The sequence below is a fragment of the Petaurus breviceps genome, unplaced genomic scaffold (assembly GCF_028583685.1).
Source record: "Petaurus breviceps papuanus isolate PSGF00001 unplaced genomic scaffold, PetGlider_PUasm1.0 229, whole genome shotgun sequence".
Lineage (NCBI taxonomy): Eukaryota > Metazoa > Chordata > Mammalia > Diprotodontia > Petauridae > Petaurus > Petaurus breviceps.
Genome location: NW_027185903.1, coordinates 13,983,369 through 14,007,008, shown reverse-complemented (window position 1 = coordinate 14,007,008; position 23,640 = coordinate 13,983,369). Strand labels below are relative to the sequence as shown.

Below are 23,640 nucleotides of genomic sequence, written 5' to 3'. Positions count from 1 at the left end.
TTTTGAGTGGAGGAGTGATGAGATCTGTCCTGTGCACCTGAAAAATTACTATAGCATTTATGTAAAGGATAGATTACAGAGGTGAGAGACCAGAAGCAGAGCCCAGCTCTTCTAGCTACTACAACAACATAGATGATAATTAACTAAGATAATGTGATAGTAGTTGAAGTGTAGAAGAGGGGGTCAATGGAAGGGATATTTCAAAATTAAAATAGGTCTTCGCTATTATGGACCCTAATGACCATTCTTATAAATAATTACCCTGAAGTCTTAGAGAGGTGAGGGACTAGCCCACAGTCACACAGCTAGTTTTAGTTCTCGACTCCTTGTTTGTTGTTCAGTCATTTCAGTTGTGTCCAATTCTTTGTGATCCCATTTGGGGTTTTCTTGGCAAAGATCCTGGAGGTTTGCCATATCCTTCTCCAGCTCATCTTACAGATGAAGAACTTAGGCAAAGAGGGTGAAGTGACTTGCCCAGAGTCACACAACTAGTTAAGTGTCTGAGGCCAGATTTAAATTCAGGAAGGTGAGTTTTCCTGACTTCAGGCCCAGCACTCTATCCACTATGCCACCTAGCTGCCCATCATGATTTTCAGACCATTGGTATTTCCATCAGACCACATTTGCTTAGTATTTCACAGTAACACTGTTAGAAATCTAGAATAAATAACTGAAGCTCCTTTAGCAGATTCCATGGTTTGTTTTGTATTTAAAAAATTTTTTTTAAAAATAAATTTCTATTGGGACATTTTGGTTTTTTAATATCACCTATATTTCCCTCAAATTCTTCCTTCCTTTCTGCCTCCCTCTCAGAAAGCCACAGTCTATTATTTATTTATTACCTTTCTTTCAGGGAAGACACTGTCCAGTTCTGATGGACTTGTCTATAAAACGGGTTGTGGGCAAGTCCCAAGTTTAAATGTAATGGAACTGAGGTGCAAGGGGGTCATTTGGTCAGTCTAAACCTATTTATCAAGGGCTTCTGATATGCAAGACTTAGATTTTGCTTGACATTATGTAAGGGACCCAGGCAGCCTTTGATGCTGGAATTCTGTCTCTGACTTCCAAGACAATGGGCCATGCTTTCTGATGGAAGAAATCTGGGGCATTTTGGCTTGGTTGAAAAGTCAAATGGTACCCTTCCCAAGAGGAACTCTATGGAGAATAATCCAGGGACTGTGCCCTGAATTTCTGATATAGAAAAGAGTGGATGGGACAAAACAGAAGAGCAGAAGTAATTAGATCCACAGCTCACTTATTTTGAATTACTGTGGATTCCTACTAGTCAAAATGTAAGCAGATGAATTCCAACAATAAGGAGCTTGGCAAGGAGTCAACTCTTCCAGTGAGAACTGGTGGAAGAAGCCTACTTAGGGTCATGACTCTTGATCTTGGTTTTTTCTTTAATCAGAGACTTAGAAAAGAGACCATTAAGCCTGAGAAGCAGATTTTCTCTACTCATGCCTTTTCTCCCCTCTGGGCAGGTAGGGATGGATTTCCAGTCCGGCTTAGTCTGTCTGGACACACCTGAGCACTCAGCAGTAATCATCCAGGTTGTTTTATAACTAATGGTAAATGGTTCTCTCGCAGGCGTACCTGGCCTAAGACCTTTACTCTAGGAAAACATTGATGCTACTAAATGTCAGCTGGAGAATAAGCATTGAACAAAAATGAAGATGTTAGCACTTTCTTCTAAATGATACTTTAGAAAATGATCCTTTTCAGGACATTTAAAAGGAATTTCAGTGTAGATACCACTTCGGTTTGTTTTAGGAAAAGGTTTGTTGGTCACTTGCTATGTGTAAGACATTATGTTAAGTGTGATGGGTATAAAGAAAAAAAACCAATCTTTGTTCTCAGGGAACATACATGCTGCTTTGGGAGATACAGGTGGGGCAAGGAGCAGGAAGGATACAATATACACACAGACTATTACAGAAGAGGTATTTAACTCATTTAATGAAGATGTGCCCATTGTGTTACTACGCATTATCCAGTGCTACCAGGATCCAGGAATAATGTTGGGAAGTCTGTCATAAGAGTTCTTTTGTCTGTGCTTCCATCAAGGATTTCTCCAGAAACATCAAAATCTGCATCATGGCTTTTCCTGAAAAGGTTCCCACTTTCCCTGCAAGCACTCAGGCTAACACTTGATTATCTATCAGGTTTATTTTACCTGATAGAAAATGTGATTAGGGCCTTTTAATGGTCAGGTAAATTTTCTAATTCTTTGGTAAATTCAAATTTCTTCGCTCAGGACCTATACAGTTCACATGACTCATGATATCAGTGAAGGCATAAGGTCCATTTTGTTCCTTTGGACATGTAGATGTCTACTTTTATCAATTGTTCTTCCTCAAATAAGGCTATGTCCTTTGTCTTCCTTCCAGTGAAACCAGTATAGCAGAATCAATCAAGATGCTATTCCCAGAGAGATGGGGAAAGGCCTGTCAGTGGTGCTTTGTGAATGATGTCTTCCCAGATGGGTCCACATCTTCCCTCTATTTGTCATAGGAGGTCCATCTAACATGTTGGCTATCTTCCTCACATTACAGTATCAATAGACCATGAAATCATTGTCTAGCTCTGAAAGGAACTTAGAAATCATAAAATTAAATAACCTCGTTTTACAGATGCGGGAACTGAGGTACAGGTGATTAAGTGTGAGGTCTCGGGGTCATTCAGCCAATAAAAGACTGAAGCAGTATTTGAATCCAGGCCTTCCCAACTCCAAGTCCAATTAGGGACAACCACCAAGTCATGTCTTGACATTTAAAGAATATCAAGAGTGGTCAAAAACTCTTGAGAGTTATGTTTTCTTTCTTTCTTTTTTTTTTGAGGGGGGGAAGGGAAGGAAATTGGGGTTAAGTGACTTGCCCAAGGTCACATAGCTATTAAGTGTGTCAAGTGTCTGAGGCCCCATTTGAACTCAGGTCCTCTTGACTCCAAGGCCAGTGTTCTATTGACTGCGCCACCTACTTGTCCCTAAGAGTTATGTTTCTAAGAACAAAATAGGAAACCATGAGGTGAGAGAGATTCATAAATTCCTAGAATGTCAAAAATCACCTTATCCAACTCTCTCATTCTATGAATGGGGAAGATGATTCCCAGGAAACTAAAGTGACAAGGTCACATGTCAAGTTAGAGAAATAGCCAGGACTAGAACTCAAGTCTTTTGACTTCAAGGCTACTGTTAGCATGATTCACAAAGAGGCTGAAACTACAAGTTAGGGGACTTGAATGTTAGTCCTAGAGCTACTAACCAGCCATGTTACTTTAGGCAAGTTACTTTACCTTTGTGAGCCTGTTTGTATGTAATTTGTAGAATTTTCCAATGAAGTTGATTCAATGTCGAATGTTAAAACACAAGCAGTGGGAATGTCCAAAGGAGACAACACTCATATGGGTCCCTCAGATCTCCCACAGGGTCTTTTTAAAAAAAAATTTAATACAAACTCTGTAAATGAGACAATGTATGAATCTCCCCAGGACATAGGGAACCATATTACCTTCTACTTCAAGGGTTATAAATAGAAAGACATCTACTTGGCTAGACTAACTGACTGCCAGAGAGATGCCAAACACAAGACAGATCAATGTCATATCCCATCTCCAGGAAGTTTATGGCATACCACTTACCCCTTATAAATGAAAGGAGGTGTAACAGTTTGGACTTTGTCCACCTATTGTTAAGAAGGGAAATCACTCTCTGGAGTGGATCAAAGAGGGCAGAGAGACATGTGGTAAGCCACTCAGTCAACAGAGTAAGGTATTCATGTTTATGACCACTCAGGAGGCAGAGAGATCCTGGCTGCTGAGATGCCATTCATTCTCTTAGATGTTTTGTTTATTTGTCTGCAGAGCCATTTCTTTCCCAGAAATGGGCAGGTCTTGTTAATGAGTGAAGAGGTAAGGTATTTCGATGCCTTTCTGGCACATAATGGGTCATCAATATTTGTGTGAGGAAGGAAGTAAGGAAAGAAGGAAGTAGGGAGGGAGGGCAGGAAAGATGGAAGGGTAGAAAAAAGAAAGGAAGAAAAGAAGGGAAGAAGGAAGGAAAGATAGGTAGAAGGTAAGAAAGAAAAATAAATTTCTTCTGGATAAGTACAGAGTAGTGAAGAACTAAATGTGTAAAAATGGAAGGTGTAAGAGTTTCAGAGTAGTACCAGACTCATAGGTAAAATATTTAAAGGTATTTTAAAGATAGGACAAATGTGATTTTATACCATAGTGCTGTTACAAAAAAAAACCAAATATACCTCTGGTATGCGTAGACGTGAGCACAATCTTAGGAAGTATTAGGTCATTATATAGTATAGTATGTGTTACATTCTTACCTGATACAATAAACTCTTTTAGTCTTTCATTATTTAGGAATAGAGTGTTCTGGTTAATCAAATAATCATGCATTCTATTTCATAAAAAGTTACTACAACTATTTCTTTATTAAAAAAAAAGCACTATACTCCAGTAAAAGTTTTGCAGACCTCTCGAATATATTTATCATAAAATCCTGGATATCATAATAGTCTGTTGGTGCCTTGAACCTGGAACAATGCTCACTTCAAAGCAATTAATAAATGTTTGTTAAATAAATGAATGGACAAATAAATGAATGACTATTAGATAACACTCATTATGCTATAAATCACTAATTTGTGAGAGTGATAAAAGAGTATTGGATGAGGAGTCATCTTCCTCACTGAACTTGTTTTGATACTTCCAACTTTCTCTTCATGGATACTCAATCATCTCCAGGTTTTCAATTCAATAGAATTCAATTTAGTAAAGATTTATTAAGCACCTGCTAAGAGTATGATACTCCATTAGGAACTAGGGATACAAAAAAACAAAAACAATCCCATTTCCCAAGGACCTTGCAGTTATACTGGAAAGGATACAATATGGTAGTAGATAAGTAAATACAAGTCATATACAAAGTAATACCAAGTAATTTCATAAGAGATAACTTGCTAATGACTGGGGAGATCAAGAAAGGCCTCATGCAGGCAGGAGCACCTTATTTGTGCTTGAAGGGAAGCTAGTCATTTTACAAGGTAGACATAAAAAGGGCGTGAATTATAAGTGCATCACTTCTCTTTTCCACCCATCTGATGATTCCTTCTCAGTTTCATTTCCCAGGTCATCATCTTTGGACCAAACCTTATGTATGGGTATATTCCAAGGTTCTGTCCTGGGTCTTCTTGACTGAGTAATCTCACTGGCTCCCATGGTTTTAGCTTTTGTAAGCAGATAGCTCCTAAATCTATATAATTAAGCCCCCATCTCTCTCCACAGATCTGGTCTCACATCACTCATTGCCAGTTGAACATCTCCATCTGGATGTTCTATAGACATCTCAAATGCACCATGTCTGAAGCTGACTTCATTGTCTTTCTCCCTACACTCACCCTCCTTCTGACTTCACTATTGCTATGAAAGGCCCCACCATTCTTCCAGTGACCCAAATTCACATGCTGTAATCATCCTGGACTCTTCAATTTGATTAGTTCTGATTTATTCTTCTACTAATTGGTTGTCAAGTCTTGCTGCATTTGAATCCTATACACTCATGCTGCAACCACCTTGGTTCAGGCCCTAATCAGTGGGCTACTGTAATAGTCTCCTAATTGACTTCCTTGTCCTCTAATCTTTCCCATTTCCAGTCTTCTTTCCAATAGATGATAAATTGATATTCTTAAAGCACAGATTTGTACAATTCATTCTCCTGTTCTAGAAACTTTAGCAGCTCTTTATTACTTCTAGGACAAAGCACAAACTGCTCTGCTCAGCATTTAAAACCTCTCATGATCCAGCTCCACATTCTGGAGCTGGATTATTACATTATCACATTATATCATATCACATTATTCTTCCATCAGCATGCTATGCTCCAGCCAAAATGGCCAGTTGTTATTCCCATAGATGACATTCCATTTTATGTCTCTGTATCTTTTCTTTTTTTAAAAAAGTATTTATTTTATTCTAAACTTAAGAAATAAGACAAGTATTTCTATAATTGTAGAGTACAAAAAAAGTTTGCACATGAAACTACAAATCAATTATGTACAACTTGCTATTCCTTTTAAATATATAATAAAGTTATCATGTAACTTTCTTTTTCCCTCTTTTTTTTCCTTCCCTTCCCCTTCCAACCTGGATGGATACCACTAGATATAAATATGTGTGGACATACATACATACATACATACATATATGTGTGTGTATATATATATATATGACTGTTCTATCCATACTTCTATTTGTTAGCTCTTTCTCTGGCTGCAGATAGTGTCTTACTTAGATGGGTCCTTTGTAGTTAATTTGGATATTTATAATAGTTAAAATGACTTGGTCACTCAAAGTTGTTCTTAAAACATATTGCTGTTACTACATTCTACTAACTATCTTCCATTTCTGGAATGTTCTCTGCCTTTATCTCTGCCTCTTGGCCTCCCTTGATCCCCTCAAGTGACACCTTCTAGACCTTTCCTGATTTCCCCCATTTACTGAGATTCTCTCTCCCTTTCCTTCCAAAATTACTTGTATTTCTTTTGCATAAATATGTGCTTACTTATTTGTGCACATGTTGTTTCTTCTCGGTCATAAACAATTTCCTGGAAGACAAGAGACCTTTGTTTCTGCCTTCATGTCCCTGATACCTGCTACAGAGTGGGCACTTAATAAATACTTTGAAATGAATTGAATTGGGGTCCCTGGATTCAGAACTGGAAGGGTCCAGTTTCAACTTCTTCATTATCTAGATTAGGGGTGGGGGACCTGTGGCCTTGAGGCCACAAGTGGCCCTCTAGGTCCTCAAGTTCAGTCCTTTGACTGAATCCAAGCTTCACAGAACAAATCCCCTTAATAAAAAGATTTGTTCTATAAAACTTGGACTCAGTCAAAAGGCTGCACCCGAGGACCTAGAAAGCCATATGTGGTCTCGAGGCTGCAAGTTCCCCATGTTCCCCATTCCTGGTCTAGCTGATGATGCCAGAGAAGTCACAGAAGCAGGACAGGAACCCAGGTTTTTATGAACTCCAAATCCACTCCTATTTTTATTATAACATTTGTGTCGGAAGACCTGGGTTCCAGTTATTCATCCATCCATTAAAAAACATTCATTAAGTACAGAGTACTTTGCTAGGCAATGGGGGAGGGATAGAAAGAGAATTTAAAAATGGGTATCATGGTTTTTAAATGATTTTTGTTGTTGTTCAGTTGTTTCAGTCATATTTGACTTTTTGTGACTTCATTAGAGGTTTCCTTGGCAAAGATACTGGAGTGGTTTGCCATTTCCTTCTCCAGCTCATTTTACAGATGAGGAAACTGAGGCAGAGTTAAATGATTTGACCAGGGTCACGCAGCTAGTAAGTGTCTGAGGTCACAGAACTTAGTCTTCCTGACTCCAAGCCCAGCACTCTATCTACTGTGCCACCTGGCTGTCCCCATGAGTATATAAGTATAATACTGAATAGAATATGATAAAAGTCTAAATTTCCTATCAGTCATTAACTCACTATGTCAGAAGTATCCAAAGTGGAAACCAAAGTTCCCTGGTGACCCAAGATCAGAGTCCAAGGGAACTGAACTCAAAGGGAATGTGATCAATTAATCAGAGAGCAGAAAATGGGGCACATAACATCCTATAGGCAATGGCCATTAATGGGGCTTGTTTCCAACATAAGCACAGGAAACATCTTCCCCCAGCATTCCCTCACTCTGCCTCATCTCTCTACTGTTCAAGTTCCCAACCTTTTCCCTTCTAATCTAAGTATAGGCCCATAATGAAGTTAGAGCCCAAGTGCTACCCAGGCCTTGAATGAAGTAGATAATTACAAAGTTATCATTGGGAAAATCACTTTTCCCTGTCCCACACCATCTCTTCCCAAAAATACCTTCCTCCTGCTCTTCAGATTACTTCCTGGTTATAGCAGGAGCCCTTGGAGGATGCAAGAGAGGAGGCTCTATCCCAGGAGTGGGGAACCTGCGGCCCTGAGGCCACATGTGGCCTTTATCCTCTGGAGGAGTCAGAACCCTGTCTTCTTCCTTCTTATATTAGGGGGCACAGAATGAATGGCACCAGATGAACAGGCATGGATGAGGTGATATCTGTTTCACAGAGCTTGTCGCATCTTTCTCCCCAAATGCATCCCTTTAACAAACTCCTGTTACTTTTAAAGGCACCACTATCCACCTGGTAATCCAGATCCCAAAAGCCTGGGTATCCTCAGTCTCACCCCATAGATCCCAATCACGTGCTCAATCTTTACATTTCCATCTTCACAACATTTCTCACGTCGGTCCTCTTTATTCACATAGCCACGCCTCTAGTTGAGGGCCTTTATTACCTCTTGCCCAGAGTTTCACACCAGCCTCCTAATTCATCTCCCTGCCTCAGGCTTTTCCGCCTCCAGCACAGACTCCATTGCTGAGATTCTAAAGGGACTTTCCTAAAGCACACATCTGACTACATCACTCCCCAGGCTCAATAAACTCCAGGGGCTCCCTATCGACTCCGGAATAAAACATCATTTTGTTTTGCCTCCCACTTTTAAATTTTTATTTATGGTCTATGTTTTCTTTCACAACATGATTAATATGGTAATATGTTTTGCATGACTGAACATGTATAACCTATATCAAATTGCTTACTATCTGAGGGAGGGAGGGAGAAAGAAAATTTGGAACTACAAGATTTTTAAAAAATGAATGTTAAAAATAGTCTTTACATGTAACTGGAGAAAAATAAAATAATATTTTAAAAATTCTATTTAATTCTACTTAAGTATAAGTTTTATGATGTATAAAACTATTAATGCAGGTATATGTGTATATCATTTATAAAGTAAATTTAGGGATATATGTTCAATAAAATTTTATTGGTGGGGTACACAATTAGAAAAGTTCAGATAATGGGGTATAGGTTCTGAGAACCCCCTTGAACTCTCTGGAATTTTCCCACTTAATTTGGCTTTTTCATGCCCAAATCTGATAGCCTTAACCTAGGCAAGCCTTACATTGTCTGTTACCTCAGGATCGCTCCACCTGTTTCCCACCCTTGATCCCATCAAAACCCCATTCTTTTGGTTCCTGGGAATCTGACCTCTATTCACCTCAGTCACATCAAGATCCTTCTTAGACTCCTCCTCTAGTCACCCCAGACCACTAGACCATCCCTAGACCCCTCCCACAGTCTTTGTACATGTAAAGATTCATCTTGCCTCCATGAAGGTGCTCAGATTCATTCTCGCTGAGATTCAATCTAACTGAGATGCAATATGGCCATTTGTCAGTACAAGCATCACAAATACTTAGGCTCCTTAAGAGTATACCTAATATGATGAATCTTTAATAAACTTTGCTTTTCTTTGGCTGAGAGAAAGCTTTAGTGCAATTCATTTGGCAGGACCCGGTGTGTTGGTATTTTGGGCTCCCAAGCACCCTTAAACCTCAACCTCAACACAGAGACCACTACACTATGTGACTAATCACTTAACTTACTGACAGGCACTATAGTTGGACTTGAAGTTAGCAGACCTGGATTTAAGTTTCAGTTTTCACACTTAAACCAGAGAACTTAGATATGGAAGAGACTTAGATTATGGAACTTAGATATGGAAGAGACACCTTCAGGTCTAGTCTCCCAACAAATGCAAGAGTCATTGTTGCAATATCCATCTAGCCTCTGCTTGAATACTTCCTATGATGGAGGACTCTAAAATTAAATTCTCTTGAATCTCAGTTTTCTCATCTGTAAAATGGGGATAATAATACTGGAACTACCTACCTCACTGAGGAAATTGCTTTGTAAATCATGAAGGTCTGTATAAATTTGAGCGATTATTAAGAACTTCTCTGGACCTCAGTTTCCTCATCCATAAATTGAGGCAATTCAAACAGATTATATCAAAGGTACCTTTCAGCTGGATAATGCATTAATTTCTTTTGCTTGTTAGAGCATAGCAAAAATATCCCAAGGAATTCTCACCAAAAAAGGCAAGATAGTTTCTTACTATCTGAGATATTTTAGTATGCCTAGTAGTCAATGCCTAGGTCTGAATAGTGCCTAGTAACCCTAGAATTTGGGGACAAGGTCAAAAAATGACTCCCTTTGAAATTGAAGCTAATAATAGTTCATATAAATAGATGGGATGAGCCACCTGTGGAAATCTTCCCAGCAGTGATCCATCCTAAGAAATGATTTCACAGGATCATAGTATTATAGGATTTAGAGCTGGAAGGAACCTTATAGGTCAAGACCAAACTTCTCATTTCACAGACAAGGTAAATAAGATCTAGAAGGTTGAAACAACTGGCCTGATCTTATACAGCTAGTAAGCAGGGAAGCCTAGACTTGAACCCAAAACTTCTGATTCTATCTCTAGAATGTCCTTTCCTCTACACTATCAGATATGTGGCTGCTGATAAACTGTAATCTCTTCCACAGTAATGAACCTTTGTTTTACTGATAAACTAGTTATAAGACCTGAAATTTACTCCTTTTCATTAATTTTGAATATATTTTACATGCCTACACACACACAGACACACATACACACCCCTGTCTCTCATTCACCACACTCTCCTTCAGAAGAGTTATCTCCTTGAGGGCAGGGACTCTCTGTTTTGTTTTCTTATCATTAGAGCTTAACACAGTACATAGTAGGTGTTAATATTGCTTGTTTTTTGACTTACTGAACCCCCAGTATTCCTTTTCAAAGAAGAATGGGGAAGAGTATATTTGTAAGTATTATTTGTACTTATATGCCTTAAAGATACCCATTGTATATCTTACTATGAAAATGTATTTTCTTTATTGACTGTCTAAATTACAGATATAATTCATTTTGCTATATGTATAGATGAGGAAAAGGATTTAAAGTGGGCCAAGAGTGCCTAAAACGCTTCCCCCTTTAACTTCCCAGATCATCTGACCAATTATAAGATTAATTTGTATTAACAAGTTCTGCTTTTACAGTGCAAATGACCCTTCACAGGGAATTCCTTTGCACCTTAGTGTAAATTACTTTAATAAGTTAAACTTATCAACAACTAGCTGAGAACTGCAAGAGGGTGAGCTGTGGGGTACAGGAATTTTGACTGGGGTAGGGAAGAAAGAGAGGAAATTAGGATGATAAGGACAGGCCTGGATGGACAGTCATGAGATGGCATGAAGGTACTGGAAGTCCAGGGATCAGATGGGAGGAAACAGATGAGAAAAACAAAATATTTTGTACTTAAATTTTGTCTGCTTTGCATTCTTCCTGCAGAAACTTGGCAGAATCACTACTTTAGGCTGCTGATGCTCCAGTTAAGGTAAAAGGATTAGTTTGTTAGGCTGCAGACCTCAGTTCCCCACAGTTTTAACGTCCTTTCCCAAATCTATGCCAGTCCCAGTCAGATTCACACTCCAGTTCATTTTGATGCCATTTTTGTCTAGTCCTTTCAGTTATGTCTGACTTTTTGTGACCTTTGTGAGGGGAGAAGTTTCTTGCCGAAGATAATGGAGTGGTTTTCTCCATTTTCCATTTCCTTCTCCACCTCATTTTAGAGATGAGTAAACTGAAGCAAATGGGGTTAAATGACTTGCTCACTGTCACATAGCTAGTCAATGTTAGAGGCTTTATTTGAACTCAGGTCTTTCTAACTCTAGGCCTTGCACTTTATCTACTGCACCACCTAGCTACCCTCATGATCCAATCTCCATTCATTCCCTAGTTGGAATTCCCGTACCACAGAAAAAGAGACAAGAGAACAAGGAAAAGAGGAGATGGAAGAGATACAAAGATATTTCCACTAAATTTTACAGTCTGGCCCCTGCTATTCAATTAGTACCATAATGTGATATAATTTTTCTGGGATGTCCTAACTTGGGAGGACCCATTCTCCATGAACAGTAATGATCTACTGTATGTAGAAAAACTAACAGAGTTGAATGGATCTGCTTACTCTTTAAGTCATGTCAGACAAGAACCCATTCTCACTTAAACTAAACTATGGAGAATCTTTAAGACTCTAAGTTATGGGGTGTTGACCTACACTGGTAAATGGAGTTTTCTCATTCAATGTCAACAAAATCATAGGTCCAGCCTCTATCTTTACCATTATAGAGAATGAAATTAAGCCCCTTGTCTGGTCACAAATTCCCAAATAACTGATTCCTCACTAAGGCAAATGTCTTACCTTTTAACATATACTGGCTGTGTGACCAGTGTTTCAAAATCCAACACAATTTTCTAAGTCTGTAGGTTTCAGAGCAGATAGGTATTTTCTTATCTAGAGTTTCCTATCTCAGTGAAATCACAGGTCTCCCCATCTCACCCCATCCCTCAACTAATATCTCTACTTGTTCCCTGAATCCCATTATCTCCTGAATTCCTCCCTCTCCCCCCAGGATCTTGCTCTAATAGCCATTCCTTCTCTCTCTAGAACCTTCAGTTTCTCTCTCCCAGGCTCCTTCCACTTTGACCACAAACTTCATCAATCTTTTTGAAAAAGACTTGCCTTGGGGGAGGAGTAAAAATGGCAGAGTAGAAGCAGGACCTCCCTGCTGCTCCGGCTTCCACCTTCCCCAATCCATGTAAAAGGGGACTCTGAACAAACTTTGGAGCCGCAGAACCCAAAAAATGACACAGAGAAGCTAACCTCCTGCTGAGGACAGCCCAGCAGGCGGGCAGGAATAGGTCAGTGCAGTGCTCTGGGAGCCGAGCCCAGCCCCACACCAAGGCTTTAGCCCCAGGGCGGAACTGACCAGCCACTGGCCAGAGGGACTCCAGATCAGCAGCAGCTGTGGCCATTTCCAGATTTAGCAACACATAGATGTGAAGGACAAAGTGAGAGGTCAGTGCAATCTGGACTTTGGGACCCAACAAGTGGGAGTGCATGGCTTTCGCCCCCAGGATGAGAAGCCACTAAGACACTGGCAAAGCTAGCCAGCTCCACGTGGCAGCTTCAGTTCCTGGCCTGCAGAGTGTAGGGGGACCAAGCACCAGTCTGAGGGGTAATCACTCTTGCTTTAACCTTCTTGGATCTGGACTGCAGTCTCGGGTGGAGGTCCTGGGGTGTGTGTCCAGCTTGTCAGAGCGTGTGGAAACCTCAGAGAGGACACCCATCTAATAGCTCCGGCAGATGAGAAAAACCCAGCTTTTGGGACAAAAGCTCCCCTGTCTGGTGGCAGAGTCCTACTGTGGCAAAAAGCCCAGGGGTCAAGTGACTGAGGGGCAACATGAACAGGCAAAGGAAACAAAGCAGACAGAAGATTCCAACATGAGACTCCTATTTTGGGGACAAAAAGGAGCAAAGCATGGAACAGGAGGAAGACAGTGAAGTTAGAACTCCTGCACCAAAAGCTTCAAAGGAAAATATGAGCTGGTTACAGGCCATAGAGGACCTTGAGAAGCAGATAAGAGAAGTGGAGGAAAAATTGGGAAGAGAAATGAGAACAATGCAAGAAAATTACGAAATGAGAGTCAACAGCTTGACTGAGGAAAATAACACCTTAAAAAATAGACTAACTCAAATGGCAAAAGAGGATCAAAAAGGCAATGAGGAGAAGAATGCCTTAAAAAGCCGAATTTGCCAGATGGAAAAAGAATCTCAAAAGCACAATGAGGAGAATCGTTGCTTCAAAATTAGATTGGAGCAAATGGAAGCTAATGACTTTATGAGAAATCAAGATGCTGTTAAACAGATCCAAACAAATGAAAGAATAGAAGGCAATGTGAAATATCTCATGGGAAAAACCACTGACCTGGAAAATAGATCTAGAAGAGATAATTTAAAAATTATTGGACTACCTGAAAACCATGATCAATGTAAGAACCTAGAAATCATCCTCCAGGAAGTTCTCAAAGAAAACTGCCCTGATATTTTAGAACCAGAGGGGACAATAGAGGTTGAAAGAATCCACCCATCACCTCCTGAAAAAGATCCCAAAAAGAAAACTCCTAGGAATATTATAGCTAGGTTCTGGAATTCCCAGATTAAGGAGAGAATATTACAAGGAGCCAGGAAGAAACAATTTGAATATTGTGGAAACACAATCAGGATAACCCAGGAGCTGGCAGCTTCTACATTGGAGGATTGAAGGGCGTGGAATATGATATTCCAGAGGTCAAAGGAGCTGGGATTAAAACCAAGAATCACCTACCCAACAAAATTGAGTATCATGTTTCAGAGGAAAATATGGTAAGTCAGCAGAATAGAGGACTTTCAAGCATTCTTGATGAAAAAAAAACCAGAGTTGAATAGAAAATTTGACATTCAGATACAAGAAGCAAGAGATGCATGAGAAGGTAAACAGGGAAAAGAAATCATAAGGAACTTATCAAAATTGAACTATTACCATTCCTACATGGAAAAACAATAATTGTAACTTATGAAACTTTTCTCAGTAGTTGAAGGGAATATATATATATATATATATATATATATATATATATATATATATATATATACACACATGAGGGTATATAGGCATATGAATACATATGTGAATGTGTGTATACATGTTTACAGGTATACATAGATAGAGGGCATGGGACCAATTTAACAGGAAGGGATGATACTTAAAAGGTGAAATTAAGAGGTGAGAGGAATATAATGAGAGGAGATGGGGAGAGACAGAATGGGGTAAACTATCTCACACAGAAGAGGCAAGGGAAAATGGTTACAATGGGGGGAAGAACAGGAAGGCAAAAGGGAACGGGTCAACCTTATTCCCATTGAATTTGGCTTGAAGAGGAAATGAAATACACACTAAATAGGGTATCTCACCCTCCAGGAGAGTAGGGGGGGAGGGGATGAAAGGGGGGATGACGGAAGGGAGGGCAGGCTGGGGGTAGGGAAGTTGGAATCACTCACTTTTGAAAAGGGATGGGATCAAAGTAGAGAATAGAACAAGTGGGAGGTGGGATAGGAGGGAGGGAAATATAGTCAGTCTTTTGCAATACATCTACTGTGTTATTGTTTTGCCTTAGCCACACATGTACAATCTTCACTGAACTGCTTATCTTCCCAGTAAGGGTGGGTGACAAGGGAGGAAGGGAATGAATCTGGAATTCAAAGTTTTAAAATCAAATATTTATATATACATATGTATATATACTATTATTAATACTATTTTATATGTAATTGGGAAATAATATATACAGGCCCTGGGGAATAGAGATACACTGGAAAAGTTGAAAGGGGTATGGGAGAAAATATAGGAGAGAGCAGATTGGAGGAGGGGATATCCTGTGAGACTGCTAATTTGGGGCAGTGGGTAGGGGAAAAACAGGGAGAGAATTTGTAACTCAAAATCTGGTGGAAATGAATGATGTAAATCAGAAGTAAATAAAGCATATGAAAAATGAAAAAAAAAACAATTCTAGCTGGTTCCTGATGAGCTATTAAAAACAAATCTGTATTACAGAAAGTTAAAAAAAAAGACTTGTCTTGACATTATAACCAATCCAGCTATTTCCCTCTTCTTCTCCCTTTCACTAATAAGCTTCCTGAAAAAAGGGAGCTCTACTCAATGCCTCCAGTTTACCAAATATTCACTCTCTTCTCAATCCCTTGAAATCTGGATTCCAGGAAGTCTACCATTTTACTGAAACTACTTTCTTGTGGTCATCAATGACTCTAAATAACTAATCCAAAGGTTTTAAAAAACATTCTTCTGCCTTGACCTCTAAGCAGTATTTGATACTGTTGACCAGTCCTACTGAATATATCCTCATTTCTTTCATAGTATAGCAGATAGAGGGCTGGATGTGGAGTCAGGAAGACCTGACTTTGAATCCCACTGCAGATATTAACTAGCTTTGTCACTTTGGACAAATCCCCTAACCTCCCTGGGTTCCAGCTTTCTCATCTGTAAAATAATAATGATAACATCTCTAAGAACCAACCTTGAAGGGTCATTTGTTGTGATGATCAAATAAGAAGATGAAGGACACATTTCAAACCTTTAAAGTCTACATAAGTTACAATTATGATTCAATTGTGATCAAAGTTGGCATTTATCTATCACTTTAAGGTTTGCAAATTTATTACAAAATATATTATATATTTATTTATTTACATATATTATACATTTATCATTTGAGTTGATACATCAACCCTGTGAAGCAGAGGCTGTTATTTCTTCAGTTTTACAGATGAGGATCATGAATCAGAAAAGGCTGAATAACCTGCCTGAAGTTGTAACAGCAAGCACCCTAGTATACAGTGTTTCCCCGATAATAAGACACTGTCTTATTAATGTTTTTTGGAAAGAAAAACACCAGAGGGCTTATTTTCAGGGGAGGGCTTATGTTGTCCTGCCTCAGCTCTCCTCTGCGGCACTGCTCTCAATGGCGCCAGCAAGCAAATCACTGGGGAAGAACAGGATGACACGCTCACTGCTGCAGCTCTGATTGGATGCAGCTCGGAGCGTGGCGTGCATTTCATGGGGTGGGGAGGACGGTACATACAGAGGGTACCATAATGTAGCGTGTAGCGCAGGGGATCACCTTCACTACAGTAGCAATCTCAATAGGGCTTATTTTCGGGGGAGGGCTTATTTTAGAGGAATCTTACACAGTAAGGGGAGGGCTTATTTTCGGGATAGGTCTTATTATCGGGGAAACACGGTACCCAGGATGGTTGCTAGCACAGGTTCTTTGATCTGCTTTACTAAAGGAAAGCAAATTTAAAGGGGTCAACAATCTTTACTTAAACATGTATATACATATATGTTGTACACACACACACACATATATGTAAAAAATTAACAGTTCAGGGGAAAAAGTCAGCACCCCGAACTTCAGAGAATACAAACAAATTACAAGCAGATAAAAAATAAAGCCAGAGAAAATAATGCAGTTCAACAGACGAACAGACAGGGCTTTCAGCTGTCTGATAATTACATACATATATAGTTAGTTACCAGAGAGAGAAGAATCAATATCTGGGTTTTCAAAGCCAAGGGGATCAATGGCTGCCCAGAGTCTCATCTGGCCAAATCACATAACTCTTTGCAAAGTGAGCCCCAAAGCAAAACATCACCTCAAAAGTATATATAGCCTTCTTCAGGGTCAGAGGACATCACAACCTTCATAAACCACTGCCTAATTACAAAGTAACAAAAGGTGTGGGCCTTTCTGAAAAACAAACCTGCCCCTTATCAAGGCCCTCCTGTTGGGTTTCACTTGAGGCCCATTAAGGGTCAGGGAAGATCTTCAAATTCCCTTAACATTACAGAACTCATCACAGCAAGTAAGTGTCTGAGGCAGGTCTTCCTTCCTCCAAGGCCCATGTTCTATCCACAAAGACACTACATTTTCTTAATTTTTCCAGAATTTATATCTGTATCTTCTATATTTCCTTTACTGGCTCTCTCATCTGAATCCCGTAATGTAGGATTCCCCAAGGTCTGTGCCCAGGCTGTTATACTCTCCCTTAGCAATCTCATTCACAACCATAGTCCCAAAGTAAGATCTCCAGCCCTGACCTCTTCTGTGCTTCATACTCCCATCACCCATCTGCCTACAGGGTAGATTCCTCTGTATATATAGAATTCCACTAATACCCAAAACAGAGCAAAAATGTCCCCCATCTCGTTCCGAAGAAACAAAAAAGAACCTATTCCTCCTGATTTTGCTATTTAAATCCATTAATACTATCATTCATCCAGACTCCCACATTCAGAATTTTGGGGTTTTCTTTAATCTTACTTTTGTTGATTCCATTTTCATAGTATTTCTCCTCTCCGTTCCTTTTTCTCCATTCCTACTCTTATCATCTTGTATTTTTGTTATTGTTCAGCTGCATCTGACTCTTCATGACCCACATGGACCATAGCAACCAGGCCCTTCTATCTTCCACTATCTCTCAAAGTCTGCCCAAGTTATGCTTGTTGTTTCCATGGTACTATCTTTCCATCTCATCCTCTGCCATCCCCTTTTCCTTTTGCCTTCACTCTTTCCCAGCATCAAAGTGTTTACCAATAAGTGCTGTCTTCTCATTATGTGGCCAAAGTATTTAAGGTTCAGCTTCACCATTTGATCTAGTGAAAATCCTGAATTAATTTTTTTAAGTATTGACTGATTTGACATCCTTGCTGTCCAAGGGACTCTCAAAAATCTTCTCCAGAACCTGCAATTCAAAAGTTGATTCTGTGGTGCTCAGTTTTCCTTAGAGTTCAACTCTCAGAGTCATACATTGCTATTGGAAAAACCATAGCTTTGACTATATGGACCTTTGTTAGTAAGGTGATGTTTCTGCTCCTCAACATCTACTTGGATCTCAGCAATAGCTTCTTTAGAAATCTTTTTTTTACTTCATTTTTTCCCCTACATTGATCCATCCTTCATCTCACTACTAGAGTAGTTTTTCTTAACAGATTTAGTCATGTCATGCTTCTACTAAAAATGTTCTCTAGAAGCTTATTGTACATGTTGTAAACTAAGTTCTCTCTCTTCTGCCCGGCTTTCAAGAACCTTCACAACTTAGCACCAGCCCTTAATAATTTCTTCTCATTTTATTAATTTACCTCCACATATGATCTAGTCAAGATATTTTTTCTTTCTTATCCCGAATCTGCCCTGTGTTCTTGATTACATTACTTTTTTCATGTTATTTCTTATGCCCAGAATGTCCTCTGTATATCGTTTTACATGTTTTATTCCCTTCCAATCTGCTAAAACCCAATCTAAATGCCACCACTTCCATGAAGCCTTCTCTGATACCCCTTGCTTGTAACAATTTTCTTTCTCAAAACTCAAAGAGCACCTTTTGGGGAGGCAACTCTAATTTACTTACATTCGATGATTATATAATCTCTCGCTCCCCATACACACACAATATATATACATATATTGTATAATGTACTTATAATCAATATTGATTATATAAATCTCTGTAATTTGCTTTCCTACTAGACATATGTAGGCCATGCTCTAAGAAGGTAGAGACCATGTTTTATCTAAATGTCACATAATCCCAGCACCAAGCACAGTGCTCTCTCTGATTATAGATAATATTCAACAAATATCCATTTAATGAATGCATGAACACTGTTTCTTTTCAAACAAGTCTTTACATATTTATAGTACAGTCTTCAATACTGTATGGTACACTGGATAGAGTGTTGGTCTTGGAATCGGGAAGACCTGAGTCTGACTCCTGTCTCAGATACTTTCTACCAATATGACTTCAGATATGTCACTTAACCTTTCTGGGCTTCAGTTTCCTCATCTGTAAAATAAGGAGTTTGAACTGGATGACCTCTAAGATCCTTTCTAGCTCTAAATCTATGATTCTATGACCTATTGGTGAAGCTAGTTTTTTTTTTTTTTACTAATGCCAAATAACCAATATGTCCAAGATAGTTGTATTAAAGTGAGTCACATGGAAGGAGAAGGGGACAGGAGATGAGAAATAGAATCATGAGATCACATACTTTCATAACTGGAAAGAATTATTTCATCCAATTCACCCACTTTACACCTTGAAAGGACCATATGAGATAAAGCAACAACATGTCAACCATGAAGTCCTATCCAGATGCTTTGTCTAAATCTCCTTTCTTATCTAAAACTTGGTATTTCTCTCAGCTTTCACACAATGTTATGAAAACACTTAGCACTTAGTAAATGTCTGTGCAACCATTGAATTGAATGAAAGATCCTGAATTTAATTGACTTGACCAAGGTCACACAGCTAGTTAGAAGCAAAATCAGATTTATGATCTGAGTCTTTGGTTCTTTCTATTATACATTGCTACAAAAACTTAAGTCAGATCAAAAAGATGAGTCTCAATTTGGGAAAAACAAACAAACAAACAAACAAAAAAACCAGAGCCACAGTAGGCCCTTTGTTTCTTCTGAGAGACAAATATGGCCTAGACACTAACACTTGGGTTAGATCCCACCTAAGAATGTAGTTCCCTGGAAATAAAAAGGAGCAATCATGTTTGGATTCAATTATCTTACCATACATACTCCAACAGATATGTGTTCTCATTAATGTGAGCACCCTCTCCACCCTCTCCACAAACCATCCATGCCTGACCATCCTGTGTGACCCTTGTTCATAAATCTCCACAGGGGTCCCACTAAACACACTAGAGACTTTCTTCTGACATTACTTAGATACCACAATGACCACAAGGTTCCCAAAATAGGTGATCCTGCCCCCCTTGGGGAGGTGACTAGAACAATTCAGGAGGGGTGGGGAAGTCAGGGGTGGTAGTAGCCTGAGGCACAATTGGGGGATATTGAATAAAAGTAAGGGGGGGGGGGTGGAAGCATAAAGAAAGAAGAGAAGAAAGTTTTAAAAACCATTCATATGTTTCATCTATTGTATAACTGTGATAGTAATGGCAATTAAAGATTCCCCTGTATTGGCTTGGTTTTCAAATTGATTGTGTTAAAACCCAGAGCTTGTTAATCCCACCTGTGGGATGGACTTTTTGATGTGAAAAGAAAGTCCTGAACTGGGAGGAGCTGGTGATGTAGATTTGGAGAGACAAGAGAGAGGCGGAAGATCTTTTTGGAAGCAGCACCTCGTGGAGAGAGACTAAGAGAATTGCTGGTGGCCGCTTTGAATTGCCCTGGACTTTTGAGACCTGCCCCCAGATCTGCAAAGGACTGAGGAGACATGGCTGTTTTGCTGGTACTTTGTCTGTGTGTTTTGATGTTGTTTTGCCAGATTTGTCCACTGGTGAAAGACAGTCCTTTTGTTGAAGAAGTCCTGGAACCTGGCTGTTCGCTAAGAAGCCCTGAGACTGTCCTGCAGACAGAGAGTGAATACTGTCCACTGGTGAGGGACAGTGCTGTTGTTGCAGGGGTCTGGAGACTGTCCTGCAGACAGAATGAATACTGTCCACTGGTGAAGGACAGTGCTGTTGTTGCAGGGGTCTGGAGACTGTCCTGGAGACAGAGTGAATACTGTCCACTGGTGAAGGACAGTGCTGTTGTTGCAGGGGTCTGGGAGCCTTTCTGTTGGTTCAGAAGCCCTGAAGAAGGATTTTCTTGTTGTATGTTTACAGAAATCCTGGGAGAGGGCTTTGCTAATGTGTTCAGGGGTTCTAGGACTGTTCTACAGACAGAGGATAAATTCATGAAGGGACTGGCAATGTATCTTATGGCCTTGCTAAGCCTTGTCTCCCCAGGAACTAAGATTGCTGAGAACTTGCCTCGTATCAAGATGAAGAAAAGACCTCCATTTGGGTATTAAGTGCTGTGTTTAAACTTGATGTAACTCTGGGGTAGATTCAATTGTGATCCAGGGGTGGGGAACTTTTGACCTTATTGTGCTCTGTGATTGACAAATGAAGGTACTTTACCTATGTTTGGAAACGAATCTCCATTTGAGAAGAGGGGTTTTGTGGTGGACCAAATGAAGGTATAGCCTAGGGGTGGAGAAGTATTTAGAACAGGGACTTTGTAATTGATTGAATGATTGGAAGGTCCTGGGGTGGGGTAGTCATTGGAGATTATTTAATCACACTTAGTAAATGCTGTATTTTGAATGATGTCATGTTTTAATCTTCTCTGTTCTTGGTTGGTCACTGAATAAAATGGAGAGCACCTATGCTGGTATTCTGAACCTTGGGAAGTTGCCTTTCCTTGGCATTACATTACATTAGGACAGTCTCAGGGCTTCTTAGCGAACAGCCAGGTTCCAGGACTTCTTCAACAAAAGGAGATAAAGTCATAGTTATATTATTTTCCAAATAAACACACAAAATGCAATTTATAACTGATCACTGGTCTAGTCTGCTGACAGGTCTTAACAAGTAAGTGTTGCAGGTGAGTGGGTTGCACTTTGGGAAGTTCAGCATGCATTGCAGGAATATGTGAGTTAATGACTTGTTTACAATATGACACTATGTGTTTATATGATGCAATATTGCCTCATCAAAATTTCAATGCAGGAAAACCTCACAAATTTCCAATAAATTATTAAATTTAAGATGCTTAATTTTATAAAAAAATATAAAGAAAGTAAATTTTGGTGGTGGCACTGAGTGATTTTTTTTTAAAGGGGGAAGTAGGCCAAAAGTTTGGGAACCTCTGCTCCATACAGATCCTGCTCCCATGCTTTATTATGGTGTGGTGGTGACCTTGGTTTTTCAGAAAGTGGAGTAAAAGCTCTGACAGATTCTACCAAGCCAGACAGGTTTTAATTAGAGTCTCATGGCAGCCCAATGGAGAGGCTAACAGCAGAAGACTGGTCCCTATATCTCTGCTAACCTATGTGACTGGACTACAGACTGAAGATCTAGTTGCTTCGTGTTAAGTGGATCTCATTCCCACCCCAGGTTCTGAGAGTCCTTTATGTAGGGTTCAGAGTAGCATGGACCAAGGCTGGTTTCTGGACCAAATTAAGGTCCCTGAAGGATTTACTTTAAAGCAGAATAAGACCTGGGTGACTCAGGACTGACTCCCATATTTGTGACTAGGGAAGCTACGTGGCATAATGGTATGAGTACCTGAAGTCAGGAAGACCCATGCTCCTGAGTCCAAATCTGGCCTCAGACACTTATTGGCTATGTGACCCTGGGTGAGTCACTTCACCCTGTTTGCCTCAGTTCCTCATCTGTATAATGAGCTGGAGAAGAAAATGGCAAACCACTCCAGTGTCTTTGCCAAGAAAGAGTTGGACATGGCTGAAATTATGGAACAACAACTCAGAACTGGGACAACTTAGGTTCTAGATATGAGACAGTTCTGAATATAACCATACACATTTCCCAGGGCTGCCTCTGAACTGGGACTTGGAGGGAGTAGCAGTGTTCTTTTGTGGAATATTCCACTCCACCGTTTTCAGTGGTTCATGAGATAATTGTGAATATGGATAAGCTAATGCTTATGAGTATCTAGCTGGTGAAGCTTGTCCTAAGACTTCACATTCAGAATAGTCCTGAGTAGTCATGGAGGGAAGAAAGTCACAAATTCAGTTAGCCAACAAGGAGGAAGGGCTAGTTGCCAGAGTAATACCTATATTTATTAATAAGGTCATTTGGAAAGCCGTGGAAAAATGATCAAATCATAGTATTCTAGAGCCGGAAAGGATCGTGGGCACTTAACTTCTCTGGGACTTGGTTTCCTTATCTCTAAAATGAAGGGGTTGGCTTAGATGGACCTTATAGTTCATTCCAACTTTAAGTCTGTGATCCCTATAACCTTAGAAATAAACTAATCTAACCCTCTCATTTTGTTGATGAGGAAACTAGGCCTCAGGAAGATTAAACTGCCAACCCAACATAGTACTGGGTTGTCATTACTTCCATTCATCAGCTTCTCTAAACATGGACAGATAGCTCAAATGTAAAACAAGGATGAGAAGAAAAAGCCTGCAATTTCTTCTGAATGCAAATTATAACCTCAGTTGATTTGTACAAACTGTACCTTCAGTAAGTGCTGAGAAGACTAGCTCTTAAGTCAGAGAACAAGCAATGGAAACCAAATGATGTATTGGCCTTTATCACAAAGAGTCTAAGGCCTCTCTTAATGAAAATTTAAAACCACTAGCCAGAAGTCAATGTAAAGAGAAAGCAAGGTTAGTAGAAGAGAATGCAGAAGAAACAGAAAGAGAGAACAGGATGGAGAAGCATAGGAACCTTCCTTCCTTCCTTCCTTCCTTCCTTCCTTCCTTCCTTCC

The 23,640-nt window shown here is 39.7% G+C and overlaps 1 protein-coding gene across 2 annotated transcripts in view; it reads right to left on the bottom strand.

Annotated features, from left to right (window-relative positions):
* The window catches only part of GHR (growth hormone receptor), a 354,244-nt gene that overhangs the window by 176,625 nt on the left and 153,979 nt on the right, over window positions 1–23,640 (bottom strand). The window lies entirely within an intron of this gene.